This window comes from Octopus sinensis, unplaced genomic scaffold (assembly GCF_006345805.1).
Source record: "Octopus sinensis unplaced genomic scaffold, ASM634580v1 Contig11910, whole genome shotgun sequence".
NCBI classification, from domain to species: Eukaryota; Metazoa; Mollusca; class Cephalopoda; order Octopoda; family Octopodidae; genus Octopus; species Octopus sinensis.
This window is the reverse complement of record NW_021832467.1, coordinates 14,737-31,253: the sequence shown is the minus strand read 5'-3', so window position 1 is coordinate 31,253 and position 16,517 is coordinate 14,737. Positions and strand designations below refer to the sequence as shown.

Sequence of the window (16,517 nt, the reverse complement as noted above, 5' to 3'; positions counted from 1 at the left end):
CGTTTCAAATCGTGGCAGAAAGCCAGAGATTACAAGGAGGAGATAAATCGATTATACCGATCTTTGGGCTGGTGCTGAACTGGTACTTATTCTATTGACGCGGTAAGAATGAAAACAAATTCGACCTCGGCGGAACTTGAACTCAGAACGTAAAGAGTCATTAAATGCCGCTAAGCCATTTGTCCGGCGTGCTAACGTTTCTGCTAGCTCACCGCCTTAACAAAGGCAGGGAGCTGGCAGAGTCATTAGCACACCTAGCGAAATGCCTAGTGGTATTTCGTCGGTCGCTACGTTCTGAGTTCAAATTCCGCCGAGGTCGACTTTGCCTTTCATCCTTTCGAGATCGATAAATTAAGTACCAGTTACAGACTGGGGTCGATGTAATCAACTTAATCCGTTTGTCTGTCCTTGTTTGTCTACTCTGTGTTTAGCCCCTTGTGGGTAGTAAAGAAATAGGTATTTCGTCTGCCGCAACATTCTGAGTTCAAATTCCGCCGAGTTAGACTTTGGTCCTTCATCCTTTCGGAGTTGATAAATTAGATATCAGTTGAGTACTGTGGTCGATGTGATAGACTATCCCCCTCCTCGCAAAATCCAGGTCTTTTACCTGTAGTAGAAAGGGTTATTATTGATTTTATGGCGGCGAACCGGCAGAATCCTTAAAACGCTGGACAAAATGCTTAGCGGCATTTCGTCCTTTTTTATATTCTGAGTTCAAATCCTGCTCATGCCGATTTTATCTTTCCTACTTTCAGGAATCAATTAAATAAATATCAGTCGATCACTGGGGTCGATGAAATCGATTCCACTCACTTCTCCGAAATTGCTGGCCTTGTGTCAAAATTTGAAACTAATATTATAACTAATGTTTTGTTGTTGTTGTTATTTTTATGATTAGTTTAAGCTTCTTTTGAACTTCAAATTTCCTAGTATTGTTTGGTATTAATATGTATCTTCTCTTGTAGCTGTTGGAAAAAAATATAGCGAGTTCGCAAGAATGAAACCATTTCATTATTTTTTGTTACACATAATGCAAGACCAAATATTTAATCGATGTACACTCGATTCCAAAGACCAGCGCCTATCTGAGTGATGGGAGAAAGTTCTACAATGTAACTATAACTCCTAAAAATATCAGTAAAACCTTACAAACCTTTGAAAAAGTATGATAAACAAGATATTCTGGTTGTGGATGTAACCGGGTAACAGGGGCACTGCCCGGGGGCCAGAGCTCTGAGAGGCCCGCACTCAAATTGTTAACTCTACTAAAGGGTCCCGGTAAACAGTTATGCCCGAGAGCCCTTAATAATCTCAGTCCGCCTCTGTGGTATAATAACTGCTGGAATAGCTTTGATTGCACATTGAAATCTACCCTATCAAAATCGTTCTAGTGAAATACAGCAAAAACTAGTACTATATTTGAATGGACATGACGTAATTTGAACTCAAGAGAGGAAAGGGGCATAAGTATTGGCAATAATGCGATTTATTCACCGATCGAATGATACTGGAAATTCATTTCAAGTTTATTGGACTGAAAATGGCCAATCTACAACCAAATGATACTGGCAATGAATGACGACAATCTGCTCCTTGTAAATACTTCAAGTATACTGTCAATGAATACTGCAACTATATGACCAAAATTGATTATAAATATTCTGCAACAAATACAGCTAAACCGTTTTGATATTCATAGATATGAAAATTAAAATGCAGTTCTTCAGTTACCGTAGTTTTGTTCTACTTCATATAAGAGAAAAAGTTTTATAGCTCAGTGTAGGAAATATAACGTTCATGTTGGTTTTATATCAGTCTGAAAAAGCTGGAATGTATTACGACTCATAAACTGCTGTTGTGGATTCTGCTAAAAGCACTTTATAGCCAGGCGCTAGTGTTAAACCAAGAGAAAGAAAATGTTTACTATACAAAGGCTTCTATTCATTTTTCGTTTATCCATTTTCGCTCGTAAGGCTTGAAACAAATGGAAGCTGGAGATGATATTTATTTAATGCACTATGTAACAGAATCAGATCTGGAAACAAATGATTCCGAAACTAATTTCATATCCATTTATACATACACGTGGCCATTCTAATCAGTGAAATGACTCTCTTCAGAGACCACATAAACATTCTAAATGTGAATAGATGATTGAACGTTACATGTACATTGTTCAAAAATAAAATTTAGCTCCGATTCTGAAAAGAAACTTTAGTCTACATTAAATTGTGTTGGTCATAGAAAGAAAGACCTGGTTGAGTGAGATAAATTGCTCAATATATTAATATTGTATGAATATATTTCGACCCAGTTTATACGTTTTTACATTTTTTGCTTTTCCGCATGTAGAGAAAAAAAGGGGGGTAACGATGATGTCTAACAACACTCTCAGCTTGTGTATTTGAAAAGGCTGAAGCTGAAAATCAATAGGTCAATATCTGCAGGAATAAACGAAGCAAATCTTGCAACACTGTGAATTTCTCTAATGGCACCCTAATTGGGTGTACCATTTTCACTTACAAGACTTCAAGAACCAATGAGAAAGAATTACAGTTCTATATTTAAGAGATGAGGAATTATGACGGATATTTGTCCTCATCTTGTTTGTTGTCAACACAACGTTTCGGTTGATATACCCTCCAGCCTTCATGGGGTTAGTAACCCGCGCTATTAACCACTACACCATATACCTGTGGGCAATTATGGAGTGAATTTATAGATCTCATATTTTCCTATCCCTCCTTAATACCGATTCCCATATGTTGATCATAGTTTCCGTATTTTCCAGTGGTGTTCTCTATTATATTAACTTCATCCCACAGGGAATGAGAACCCAATTGTAGTTGAGTATGTCAATTCATTAACAAATTAATTTGTATCTATTAGCTCCCTCTGTTTTCTAACTCGATAATATATGTGTGTGCGTATGTATATATATATATATAATAATTTGTAACTGAATTATTGGAAGTCCACCTGAAGATTGTCGATCAAGAAACGATTGTAGTGGCGGTTTTTTTGACTATTTATTAAATTTTATGTATTGATTAAGTCTTTCCTTGTTTGTTTTGCAAAATAGTGGTTTGTCTCAAATAATATTTCATATATATAATATATATATATATATATATATATATATATATATAATATATATATGTATATATATATATATATATATGTATGTATATATATATATATGTATGTATATATATATATATAATATATATATATATATATATATATATATATGTATGTATGTATGTATGAGTGTATGCATTGCATGTATACTCATACACAAACACATGTATGTGTGTATATATATATATATACATATATATATATACATATATATATATATATACATATATATATATACATACACACGCATATATATATATATATATATATATATACACATATATACATACGTATATATAGATACTTATGTGTATGTGTGGTGTGAGTGTGTGTGTGTGCGTACGTGCGTTTGCGAGTATGTTTCTAAGGAATATATATATAATATATATATTATATATATAATATATATATATATATATATATAATATATATATATATATATATATTGATCCTGTCTGTTTCTGTAGCAATGGCACTCCTTGTCGAAGAAGTATGTCTTACACTTCCTTCTCCACCAAAATTTCAAAACACATCATCCCAGAATTTGTTATCTGATAAAATGCACTGGAATTATTCTAACAGAGAAGGAAGAAAACCTTTGATCACTTTCACATCCACGTCCACAAATGTCAATCATTTAGCCTTTCAAACGTATCATTATACGTCTTTTATGGAACATAAAATTTATGCCGCTTTCTCTCTGCCACTTTTATATCAGTAAATGTACGCCGTTTGCTCTGCACACGTCCATGAATATGTTTTCCTTTATTTCCAAGTATCTATAACTTAGGCAATATCACGTCGAACTTCAAAGCTTGATGATTGAAGCGTACGAAATCCGAACACTTTAACTCTCATTCAAACCTCGTTATACAATATTAAAATCTATTATTCAAAGTATCTCACACCGGATATCTATCCCGTTTTGCACCAAAACGATTGTCAATTTAACTTGCATTCCGACATCAACAAACCTAGGTATCTAAATAGATGTCCTGCAACCACTACTCCGTTTCACCTCTCAAATTCGCATGTATCAATCGGAGAATAGTCTCTTTTGAATTCATAAAACAAAGGTACTTGCCATGATTAAACATGGGAGCTTCTACATGGCCACTAAAGCTGCTCAAAATAAAGACCAATTAACTTCATAAACGTTTTCTACTATTTAAAAATAAAATAATAAAATCACAATGTAACTTAATCCTTTACTCTCCCTCTTTTACTTGTTTCAGTTATTTGACTGCGGCCATGCTGGAGCACCGCCTTTTAGTCGAGCAAATCGACACCGGGACTTATTCTTTGTAAGCCCAGTACTTATTCTATCGGTCTCTTTTGCCGAACCGCTAAGTGACGGGGACGTAAACACACCAGCATCGGTTGTCAAGCAATGCTAGGGGACAAACACACAAACACACACACATACATATATATATATATATATACATATATACGACAGGCTTCTTTCAGTTCCCGTCTACCAAATCCACTCACAAGGCATTGGTCGGCCCGAGGCTATAGCAGAAGACACTTGCCAAAGATGCCACGCAGTAGGACTGAACCCGGAACCATGTGGTTGGTTAGCAAGCTACTTACCACACAGCCACTCATGCGCCTATATACAGAAAGACTATATGATCATTGTAGATCAACTCAGTCGCGACTAACCTGAGAGCAAAGCAATGTGAATGAGGCTCATCCTTAATACGCCTTTGTCGAGTAACGCCACGTTTCTCATTCACAGAAGAAATGCAGCGTTCTGCTCACAAGAGTTGTGGGCGAAATGTGTTAAACGGAACCTTTACGAGACCTTTCCATTAGTTAGTATCGCTTCTTGTATAGTAAACTAATTCGTTCTCCAATATTTACATTTGATGGATATTTCTCCTCATTTTGTTTGTTGTTAACGTAACGTTTCGGCTGATATACCCTGCAGTCTTCAGTTGGTGTCTTGGGGAAATTTCGAACCTGGGTTCTCATTCCAAAGGTGTTTTTCGATGTTGTTGTCATCATCATCATCATCATCATCATCATTATATTTATCATTATTATTATTATTATTATTATCATATTATTATTATTATATTATTATTATTATTATTATTATTATTATTATTATTATTATTATTATTATTGTTGTTGTTGTTGTTGTTGTTATTGTTATGATTATTATTATTATCCATGTCACTGCTTGGAATCGAACTCAGAATCTTGGGGTTAGTAGCCTGTGCTCTTAACAACGCGCATATGGCGTCCTGGTTTAAAGCACGGGCTGGCCATATCCCGTAGAGGTTAAGAGCGCGGGCTACTAACCCCAAGATTCCGAGTTCGATTCCAAGCAGTGACCTGGATAATAATATTAATAACAAACAACAACAGCAACAACAACAACAATAATAATAATGATAATAATAATGATGATGATGATGATGATGATAATAATAATAATAATAATAATAATAATAATAATAATAATAATAATAATAATATAATAATTAAGAGAGAACACCGGGGGACGTTTAAGAGAGAACACCGGGGGACGTTTAAGATGTAAGAAGGAAAATACAGAGCTCCGAAATCTATCCACAAACATCGAAAACAAGGACATCCTATGGAGCCAAAGATTTACTAACAAAGGATTGGACTGTATCCGAGTAAGTAATACTAATTGAAATTTATTACTATTTTCGAAACGAAATGATGTATTTTGAGTCGATATTATCTCCACCTCTAACAAAACACATGTAAACATGCGTGGAAAATCACGATCATCCCCGACCCCAAACACCATGTATAAAGGAACTACGAAGAAATTAAATGCCACCGATACTATTCAACCCAAGAATAACAATCGAGCGGTACGTACATTAAACTTACAACAAAAAATATACGAAAAACTACACGTGCCAAATAATGTGACAACAGAAATGAACGGACCGGTACCCTACGAAAATGACGACCGTCAAAATAATGGGCCGGACGTTGTTCCTCATGTCCCGCAGATAAAACCCAAAAGACATAAATGGACACGTGAGGAATACATTTCTATCTTACATGCATACTTCACAGCAGTGCTCTACCCAAAAAATGAAAACACAACAACTCATACATATAAAATATGGAAGGAAAATAACATAAATATAAACTTGGATACAGCAATGAACCCTAATAAATTATCTAACGTACGAAGATACATTCTCAACACAAAAAAATATCAGAAATAGAAATAGAACATCTAAAAGAAAAAATACACCAGGGAAATGTAGATAGAAGCCACACAACAATGTCCAATAATATAAACACTGAAACAGTAAAACACGAAGACAAACGCAACATTCCCAACAAACACGATGTAAACAACGAAAGGGAGCCTAATGATTATGATAATATAAAAAGTAAAATAATCAAAGAACTGAAAACCACAGATCTCAAAATGGACCACCGACCATACCTCCCAAGAATCAAAATAGACGAAACAACAACACCAATTATAAACAGCATAAACCTAGCCGTCACGGAAATAATAGCCACTGAAACAAAAAGCGATATCACTGAGCTAAATGACTTAATATACTCAGCAGCCACTGCAGCCACAAAAGAAGCTGGATACTCACTCAAACCCGTCCAAACAGGAGTACCACCACCCAAACAAACCCTGTGGATAAATGACATCCAAAACAAAATACAAAAAATTAGAAAAGATCCGTCGATTCTTAATGAAATCAGCAAACAATCAACGCTACTGAGCAAGAAAAAGAAAACAAAATTACTCCGCAAATATAACATCACAGAGAAAGATTTGCCTGAAATAAAAGAAAAGCTGAAGCAAGATATCCTTGCCAAAGCACAAAGGATCCGCCGGTACAAGAAACGCCAACGCTTCTTTGAAGAAAACAAAAAGTTCAACTCCAACCCCAAAAAGTTCTACCAAGAACTGGGCAAAAATAAAATAGAAGTCACTGCAGCACCAACGGCAGAAGAATAGGAAGAATTCTGGAGAGAAATATGGTCGGCGAACGAACAACCAAAAAAAATGGAGTATCAAAATAACAAACTCGGCACCTGAACAACTTTGAACCCCCATAACAACTGAAGAGGTCACCCAGGCACTGCAAAGACTAAGCAACTGGAAGGCACCTGGGCATGACAAGATCCCCAACTTCTGGTTGAAATATCTAACAGGAATGCACAAAAAGCTGGCTGAAAACTTTAACAACATACTAGCAGAGCCAGAGACAATGCCTGAATGACTCACGAAGAGGAAAACCATCTTAATTCCCAAATCAAATGAGACAGCAAAACCAGAAAACTACAGACCAATAACCTGCCTCCCTACAATGTTCAAGGCATTTACTGCAGTGATATCGCAAAGGTTGAACAAGCACCTGGACGAAAACAAACTGTTCCCAGAAGAGCAGAAAGGATGCCGCAAAGGCTCATATGGCTGTAAAGATCAACTAATGATTAATAAAGCCATAACTGAAGACACCCACAGAAAGAAGAAAGCCCTCAGTATGACCTGGATTGACTACAAAAAGGCGTTCGATAGCATCCCGCACACATGGATCCTCGAAACACTAGCCATTAACAAAGTAGCACCAACAATCATAAAATTCATAGAGCACTCTATGAATAAATGGCAAACAGTCCTACACCTCCAAACAAAAGAGGGCCTCATGAAAACCAAAGACATCCCCATTAGAAGAGGAATATTCCAGGGAGACACGCTCTCTCCACTCCTTTTCTGCTTGGCACTGTCACCACTATCTGATATACTAAATAGAACTGGATGCGGATATAAATGTTACGGCAAAACCATCAGCCACCTTTTATATATGGATGACCTAAAACTATACGCTGCAAATGACAAACAGCTGGAAACACTATTAAAGACAGTTCATGGATTTACCAAAGAAATAGATATGAAATTTGGATTAGAAAAATGCGCCAAAGTAACCATGAAAAGAGGAAAACTAGTTAAGAGTAGCAACATCACACTAGATAAAACCAATGAAATAAAAGAATTAGACCAAAGCCAAACTTACAAATACTTAGGAATCCATGAACTAGATAAGACACAACACACACAAATGAAAGAGAAAAAAATAAAAAAAAGAATATTATAGACGAGTTAGATCAATACAAAAAACAGAGCTCAATGCTAAAAACAAGATAATAGGTATTAACACTTTAGCTGTCCCAGTTATATTTACAGTTATAATATCCTTAATTGGACACTAAATGAACTGACCAAAATTATTAAGAAAACAAGAAAAATAATGAAAGGATCTAGGATGCATTACCTAAAATCTGACATAGAAAGACTATATATACAACGTATAGAAGGTGGTAGAGGCCTTATACAGCTGGAAAACTACTATAAAATAACTACCATAGGACTGCAAAAATATCTACTTCAGAAGGAAGGAAAACTGATACAAATAGCGACAAAACACGAGCAAAACAAAAAACTGTTCTCAGTATTTAAGGAAGTTGACAAATACAAACAAGAAATCATACCACCTAATAAATATGAAGAAGAATAAGAAGAAGATGAAGAAGAAGATGAAGAAACAACAAAAGCTATAAAACAAATGAAATCCAAACTAAAAATAGAACAGCAACGAGCCATGATAAAACGATGGCAAGAAAAGCCCTAAACTAAATACTGCACTAAACTAAACGCAAAAGAAATAGACAAAGAGAAATCCCAGCAATGGTTGAGAAGCTCAGGACTCAAAGCAGAGACAGAGGGATTTTTAATTGCAGCACAAGACCAAAGCCCCCCCCCCACCAGAAATTACCAAAAACATGTAATGAAAAGAAATATTACAAGTAACTGCAGAATATGTGGAGATGGACAAGAAACAATAAATCATATTATCTCTAGCTGCCCAGTCCTGGCTAAGAAGGAATATATTCACAGACATGACAGAGTTGGATTCAACATACATTGGAAGCTATGCCAACATTATGGAATAACAACAGAAGAAAGATGGTATAGGCACACACCAGAAAAGGTCACAGAAAACGAGAAAGCAACCATACTCTGGGATATGCCGATACACACAGATAGAGAAATTAAGGCCAACAAACCAGATATAGTTGTCAGAGATCATGAAGAAAAAAAATGCTTTCTAATTGATGTATCAATACCGGCAGAGTGACAACGTGTCTCTAAAAGAAATGGAGAAACTCTCAAAATACAAAGACCTGGAAATAGAGGTAACTAGAATGTGGACCTGAAAACAGAACAATTCCTATCATAGTAGGTGCATTAGGCATGATAAAAAAATATTCAGACAAATACATAACAAAAACACCAGGACTTACAAACATATAACATACAGAAAAATGCACTACTAGGTACTGCACACATCCTACGCAGAACACTTTCCATACAATAACCATCAGAGCATTACAACAAATCACAGCACATACCCAAGGCACACAGAGCTGCGCTCGGTAGTGAAGTGGAAGCACGCTATAAAAATAAAACTACTGAATAATAATAATAATAATAATAATAATAATAATAATAATAATAATAATAATAATAATAATAATAATAATAAGAAGAAGAAGAAGAAGAAGAAGAAGATCGAAAAATACCTTTGGAATGAGATCCCACGAGGAATGAGAACCCAGGTTCGAAATTTTCCTAAGACACCTGATGAAGGCTGGAGGGTATATCAGTCGAAACGTTGTGTTAACGACAAACAAGATGATGACAAATATCCGCCATATGTAAATAATGTACATAATTCCTCATCTCTTAAATATAGAACTCTCTTTCTCTCTCTCTCTCTCCACACACACACCACACACACATAATATATATATATATATATATATATATATATATAATATATATATATATATATATACGACGGGCTTCTTCCAGTTTCTGTCTACGAAATTCACTCAGAATGTTTAGGTCGGCCCGAGGCACTTGTCCAAGTTGCCACGCAGTTGGACTGAATCTGGAACCATGTGGTTGGAAAGCAAACTTTTTTCCACACAGCCACGCTTGTGCCTATCTATCTATCTATCTATTATCTGAGGTACGACGACGAGCTCGGAGCAAACCTGGGCGTCGACGAGGAATACCTGACCCGCCTGTTTCAAACGACTTTCGGCCCGGACCTATGGACAACTTCCAGAGATCCTGGCTGGCGGTGCTACCGAGAGCGCTACCCGTTCGGGATTAGCTCTATAGCATGGCTCGAGAAACACGGGGCCGACCTGCCCGAGATGCGGGCAGAGCGACGAAACCGCTCTGCACGCAATCGTGCAGGTCCAGCAATTTCCCACCTGTGGGCTTATGTCGAACGACTGCTGTCACGTGTGGGACGTGTCGGTTTATCAGCGAGTCTATCGTAATATCGTCACGCCTCCTTCCTTCAAACGGAAGGAAGAGCTATTTTTATCATACTTGTGGCTATGGCGAAAGAATGTATCTGGTGGACGCGTCTGAAGGATTAGAGACAAACACTTTCCTCTCTGGTCAATCTCTCATCAACTTCTTCAAGTATCACTTGAAGAAAAAAGTTGAGAGTAGAGAGGCAAGTTTTGTCTAGTGAATGTTTTAAAAAAAGATGGGTGAATGTAGCAAGAATGGCACGTATGAATGACGAAGCCACCTTGACTGATTCTATGAACCGTAAAATTAATACAGAGAGTTGCTTATTTGCAAAAAAAAAAAAAAAAGAAATATAACATGTGACTTCATTGACCGAGGTTACCGTGGTCTTTTCCGTAGGCTTTTCTTTCCACGGGTAAACCTCACCTGTCCCCCCCTTTACACTTCATATTGACATTTCTGTGATAACGATCCCTATTGATCAATTTTTTCCTCTCCCCCTTTTTTTTAACCCCCCCCCCTTTTTTTTTTTTTTTTTTTTTAACCCCCTTATTTTTGTCCTCTTTCTCTCCTTTTACGATCCCTTTTGATCGACCCCCCTTTTTTTATTTTATTTTTTATTTTATTTTATTTTTTCTTATTTTTATTTTTTTTATTTTTTATTTTTTATTTTTAAACCTTCAAAAGAAAAGCTCTACCTTGTAATTTGTTCTATCTGTGTGCAGCCCTGTGTGGCTAATAAAGAACAATCTATCTATCTATCTATCTATCTATCTATCTATCCATCTATCTTTCTATCTATCTATCTATCTATCTATCTATATATCTATCTATCTATCTATCTATCTATCTATGCATCCATCCATCCATCCATCTATCTATCTATCTATCTATCTATCTATCTATCTATCTATCTATCTATCTATTCAATCGATCAAATGTCATAACCTTAATGACCAATCTAGCCATAGTAAAAAATGCATAATACTTTTCTCCTTGACGGCATCCACTGTTGCCTAGTAAATAAACTTATTGTTTCCGTTTTTATTGAAGCCTTATAAATGTAATTTGGTTAAAGAGAAATTATGGGAACTCATATTTCCATCATATTACTTTTTAGGTCAACATCCGACATATATACATATAAAAAAAACACACACGCACGCACATACACACATATGCGCTCACCACTAGACACATGCCCGCTCGCAACCTGATGCACTTATACTCTTAAATATATATGCCTATATATACGTGTGTGTATGCATGCGTGTGCTTGTATATATGTATGTATATATAATATATATGTTTCTATGTAAATCTCTATCTCTCTCTCTCTCTCTCTCTCTCTCTCTCTACACACACACACATATATATATATATATAAACATCTCATATTTCTTGGTATTGCTGAAGCTGTTTGAATTGTAATCCTGAAGATATATTTATTCGCAGTCGGTAAATAGTATGTTCTGTGCAGATATACCATGCTAATTCCATATACGTACACACGTATGCACATGCACACAGACGCATGCACATACATACGAACATATTTACATATCTATATATATGTATATGTATATGTATATATATATATATATATATATACTGCACGCATTTTTTTTCTCTCCTTCTTTCTGTGCTTTTTTTTTCTCTCTGTGTATCTTTCTGTTGAAGAGCGTAGGCTCGAAACGTTAAAGACTTGTTTTATTTATATTTCCTGAGCGCCATACTAATACAATTGTTCGTTTGTTTTCCACCTGCCTTCGTCTTTGTTTATTTTCATAAAGCTTCCCGTTATATATATATATATATATATATATATATATATATATATATATATATATGTATGTATGTATATATATATATGTATATATATGTATATATGTATATACATATATATATATAATATATATATATAATATATATATATATATATAACATTACGTTATATAATTAGGGTTCAGTAACATAATTTATTTTATTATTTTACTGAACCCTAATTATATAACGTAATGTTTTAAATATACCATAAATGGTCTTTTTACATACTGAACACTACTTGGTAAAATTAATAAATAATGAATTAATTTTACCCTTTTATTATTGATATGGAGAGAGAGAGCGAGAGAATGAAAGAGCCGTCTCTATATGCGAATATGCTACGAAAATCTTATATTAAATGGAAAATTCGTCCGAAGATAATGGTTTATGTTCATATTTATTATTATGATCCCTTAACTGACGCTGCCAGTTGTTGGGGTGCCACTCTGGACGTTTTTCAAAGTCAGCCGTCGAAATTGGTCTTTGTTTTCTATCATACGTAGCGCATCGTAGTATTGTGACCTATGCAATCCTTGATGTCAAACAAGTGTTTTCTCTGGCTTTCTTTTCCCCTCTTTCAGATATGCTCTAAAGAATAGTTTTTGGCAGTGGGCTAAGGCAGGATACATCTGTGTCAGGAAAGCTTTCGTATCTTCACTTGCGCAAGGATTTTTTTTGTCTATCAGCGTATTTCTTGATTTTCTGCCAGGCAAAATTATTCATTTCGTGCTCTATGTACAGCGGAATGTATAGAAGCCTTCTGAATCACTTGTACTCAAACGCCTGATTTCTTTGATCCATGTCAATTCTTTGAGTCAGTTATCACACCCATATAGAAGGATTGAATTTACCAGGGACTTCACTGTGAGTCCTGTTGGAAAATTAATGAAATTGCCTTTCTACATGGGGCTCAGCTTAGTCATGGCAACAGAAGAGAAACTGGGTCTTGTTTTTATCTGCTTTTGAAGTCTATCATTTAGGCCAAAGTGGATCTAAGGTCCTTGAAAAAAACAAATATGTCACTAACTGTTTTATGTGAACGTATCATAGTGTCCATATGTGCTCTAATTTCGCCATCGTTCACCCAACTATGGAATCCTCTTTGAAACGGTTCAAGTGTACACTGTTGCACTCAGCACATCAGTAACAAGCTCACCTCATCTCTTTCATGACGCTGCTGTCCTCGAAACCATTTATCTAATTTACCGAACAAGAAAAAGTCGAAGGGCGCAAGATCAGATGTGTAGAGTGGGTGGACAACCCATTTTGCCGATTGCTTGATTTCTTGCCCCCAAAATGGGTGTGATCACACACACTATGTCATGGGGAATGTGGATTGTTTATCGATTTCATCCTCCCAATTCTTTTTCTAAGAGTTTTGAGTGTTTCAACGCACTGCACGATCAAGTTACGTTCCAGAAAATCCTGGAAAATAATGTCCTTCCCTTCTACACAAAATGTCACCATTACATTCTTTGCTGATTGAGGATTTTTAAACTTGTTAGGGATCGGAGAATAGGTATGATGCCATTCTATGGACTGAGGTTTCATTTCTGGATCACAAAGATTCATGCAAGTTTCCTGCCCCATCATGCCTTCAGAATAGATTATGACGCCATAGGCTTCAAACACTACTAGCAGACCAGAGCCGACTACCAAGCTTCTATTCTTCGAATTAGTAGTCAGGTGTCAGAGACTCTGGTATTGGAAGACGTGTGGTGTTCTACACCAGAACCTCTAACAATTTTTAGGAAAGCATCGTGAACATAGTTCAGCTGTGGAGCAAGTTACATATTTCCACTTACCAGCTGCCCAATGAGTGACGGCAAAAGCTGTATATAAGAGCAAGCACTCCATATTTATCGACAAACATGTTGCGTTTGTATATTGTTCAGAATGCATTGTACACACACACACACACGCACATACACACTCACCCCCCCCACACACACAATTTAACCTTGTTATTCAGTTCTGGATTGCAACATGTATAAAATTTAATGGAACACGAGACGAGAAGCTAAACCTTTTCGTAGTCATCTGAGCTTGCGGAAATGTAAACGAAATCTTCCTTAAATTACACCTTACCATTTAAGAAAGAATACAGAAGTATATTACTTTCTGATACCTGCAAAGCCCGGATGGAGAAGAATGGATCTACTTTGATTAAATGCCAGTGTGGTCAGAGACAGGCCGGGCCTAAAGAACAGCTGTAGCAGCAGCAACAGCAGTTGCAGAACTGCTACTACAACTACTACTACTACTACTACTACTACTACTACTACTACTACTACTACTACTACTACTACTACTACTACTACTACTACTACTACTAAGAAACTTCTGCATCTCTCTGGTTGTTAAATTATGACACTGTAGTTTTTTGAGATTCAATAGTGGAACGTTACAAATTAAGATAAAAATGCGCTGCATTGCATGGCTATAACTTAATGGAAAATTTCGAGGAAGTTGTGCATATTTTCAACATGGAGTAAACGAAATCTGTATGAACAATGCTAGCTTCCCAAGGTTGTCACGTAAATATTTTATTGTGTTACCAGCCGCAGCAATAATTATAAGAATGGATCTAAACTTATTACCAAGGATCAATAACTGCGAGTTCGGTATCAAGTGATCAAAGCTATTCCCATATTCTCCAGGCCTTTTGATGTGACAGTCACACCAGCGAGATGCATCACATCATTTTCACAACTTTACACAATTTCTGACCCAAAGAACATTATCTGGTCCGTCATGTTTAGGTATGAGCAAAGATTTAACTGGAATGTTCCCACACTATTCCCTGATATCAAAAGTATAGATACATTCTTTTGTACATGATTTACAATGAGTGCATTATTGTATTAGTGTTTAATATTAATATATGTTACTTCAATTTTCTGTATTGTAAAATAATCTCCATTAGCAAGCTTATATTTTTAACACTATGTCCTTATACATTATTACAAATATCTAAATATCATTGGTATAGCGGTGTTATAAAAGTGATATTTCCAAAATGGCTGTCAATTTTTATATAAGCCTTTTCCACCTCTATAATCGTGACACCTCTCCGAGGAAAATTAAAACAATTCTCAGCTGAAAGGACATCTCACGAAATATCTATGCCTTACAAAGAACTATTTATGTCGTAAATGTCTATTATTTTTCCATCAATACAATATTAATCGAGAAAACCTATGATCTATGTGAAACTACCCAAGACAATCTCCTTACATAGGGACTTGCAAAATTAAAATACATGAAATATCTTTACTTTCCATAAGTGTAAGATCTTATTTGAAGGAGATGTAAGTATTTCTAACATATTGATGTTAGCTCATCAATACAATTATATTCCTTCAAGATCTGGATTTAGAAGCACAACATATTTCATACTATAAACCTCTTCAAATTATGTCTTGATTTGTTCAGGCAATGTTTCAAAATCTAAAATTTTCAGTACGAGTATAGTTAACTATACAGAAAAAGTTAAGGACAAATACTTCATTTATGAAATCTAAGAAGAAATTCGGTAGAAAAAAAAAAAAAGAGAAATTTCACCGCAGAATCATCTACGTAAAACTCTCTCGGAGACCATGGATCTTACCTGATCTTCTGATTATCGGAGTAACGAACTTCTGACTACAGTGTCTCTTCACTGTTGGAAACAGTACAACACTCGACTCAGGAGAAAGAAAGAATCGTTACAGAAAATTTCATAAATAATTGATGTAATCTCTTTTTATTTCTTACGAAGTTTTATATGTATATATATATATATATATATATATATATATATATATAATATGGGTGTGTGTCATTGTGTATGGAAGAATATATTAATAAAAGGAATTCCAACCTTGTCTGATTTTCACGTTTTATTTACAATCTTATAATGATATATTATAAGATAATATATTATAATTGAATAAAATAAAATGAAATAGTAGAATGTTAAATGTTCATTCTGATTGAACTAGTACTTTCATGCATTGAATTCTGCAATCTTCGGGTTCATGTAGTAGTGGTGACAGTCATGCTTCACAATTTTTGACTGTCAAAAATTGTGAAGCATGACGGTCACCACTACTACATGAACCCGAAGATTGCAGAATTCAATGCATGAAATTACTAGTTCAATCAGAATGAACATTTAACATTCTACTATTCATTTTATTTTATT

General features: G+C 35.4%; 1 long non-coding RNA gene across 1 annotated transcript; it reads right to left on the bottom strand.

The window, feature by feature from the left end:
- Positions 1 to 616: 616 nt before the first annotated feature.
- LOC118761309 lies at positions 617 to 15,693 on the bottom strand. The gene is made up of 3 exons (XR_004997280.1): positions 15,682 to 15,693; positions 10,417 to 10,420; positions 617 to 696 (listed from the first exon to the last, which is right to left on the bottom strand). It is a non-coding gene; the product is annotated as an uncharacterized LOC118761309 (long non-coding RNA).
- Between the last annotated feature and the right edge of the window lie 824 nt (positions 15,694 to 16,517).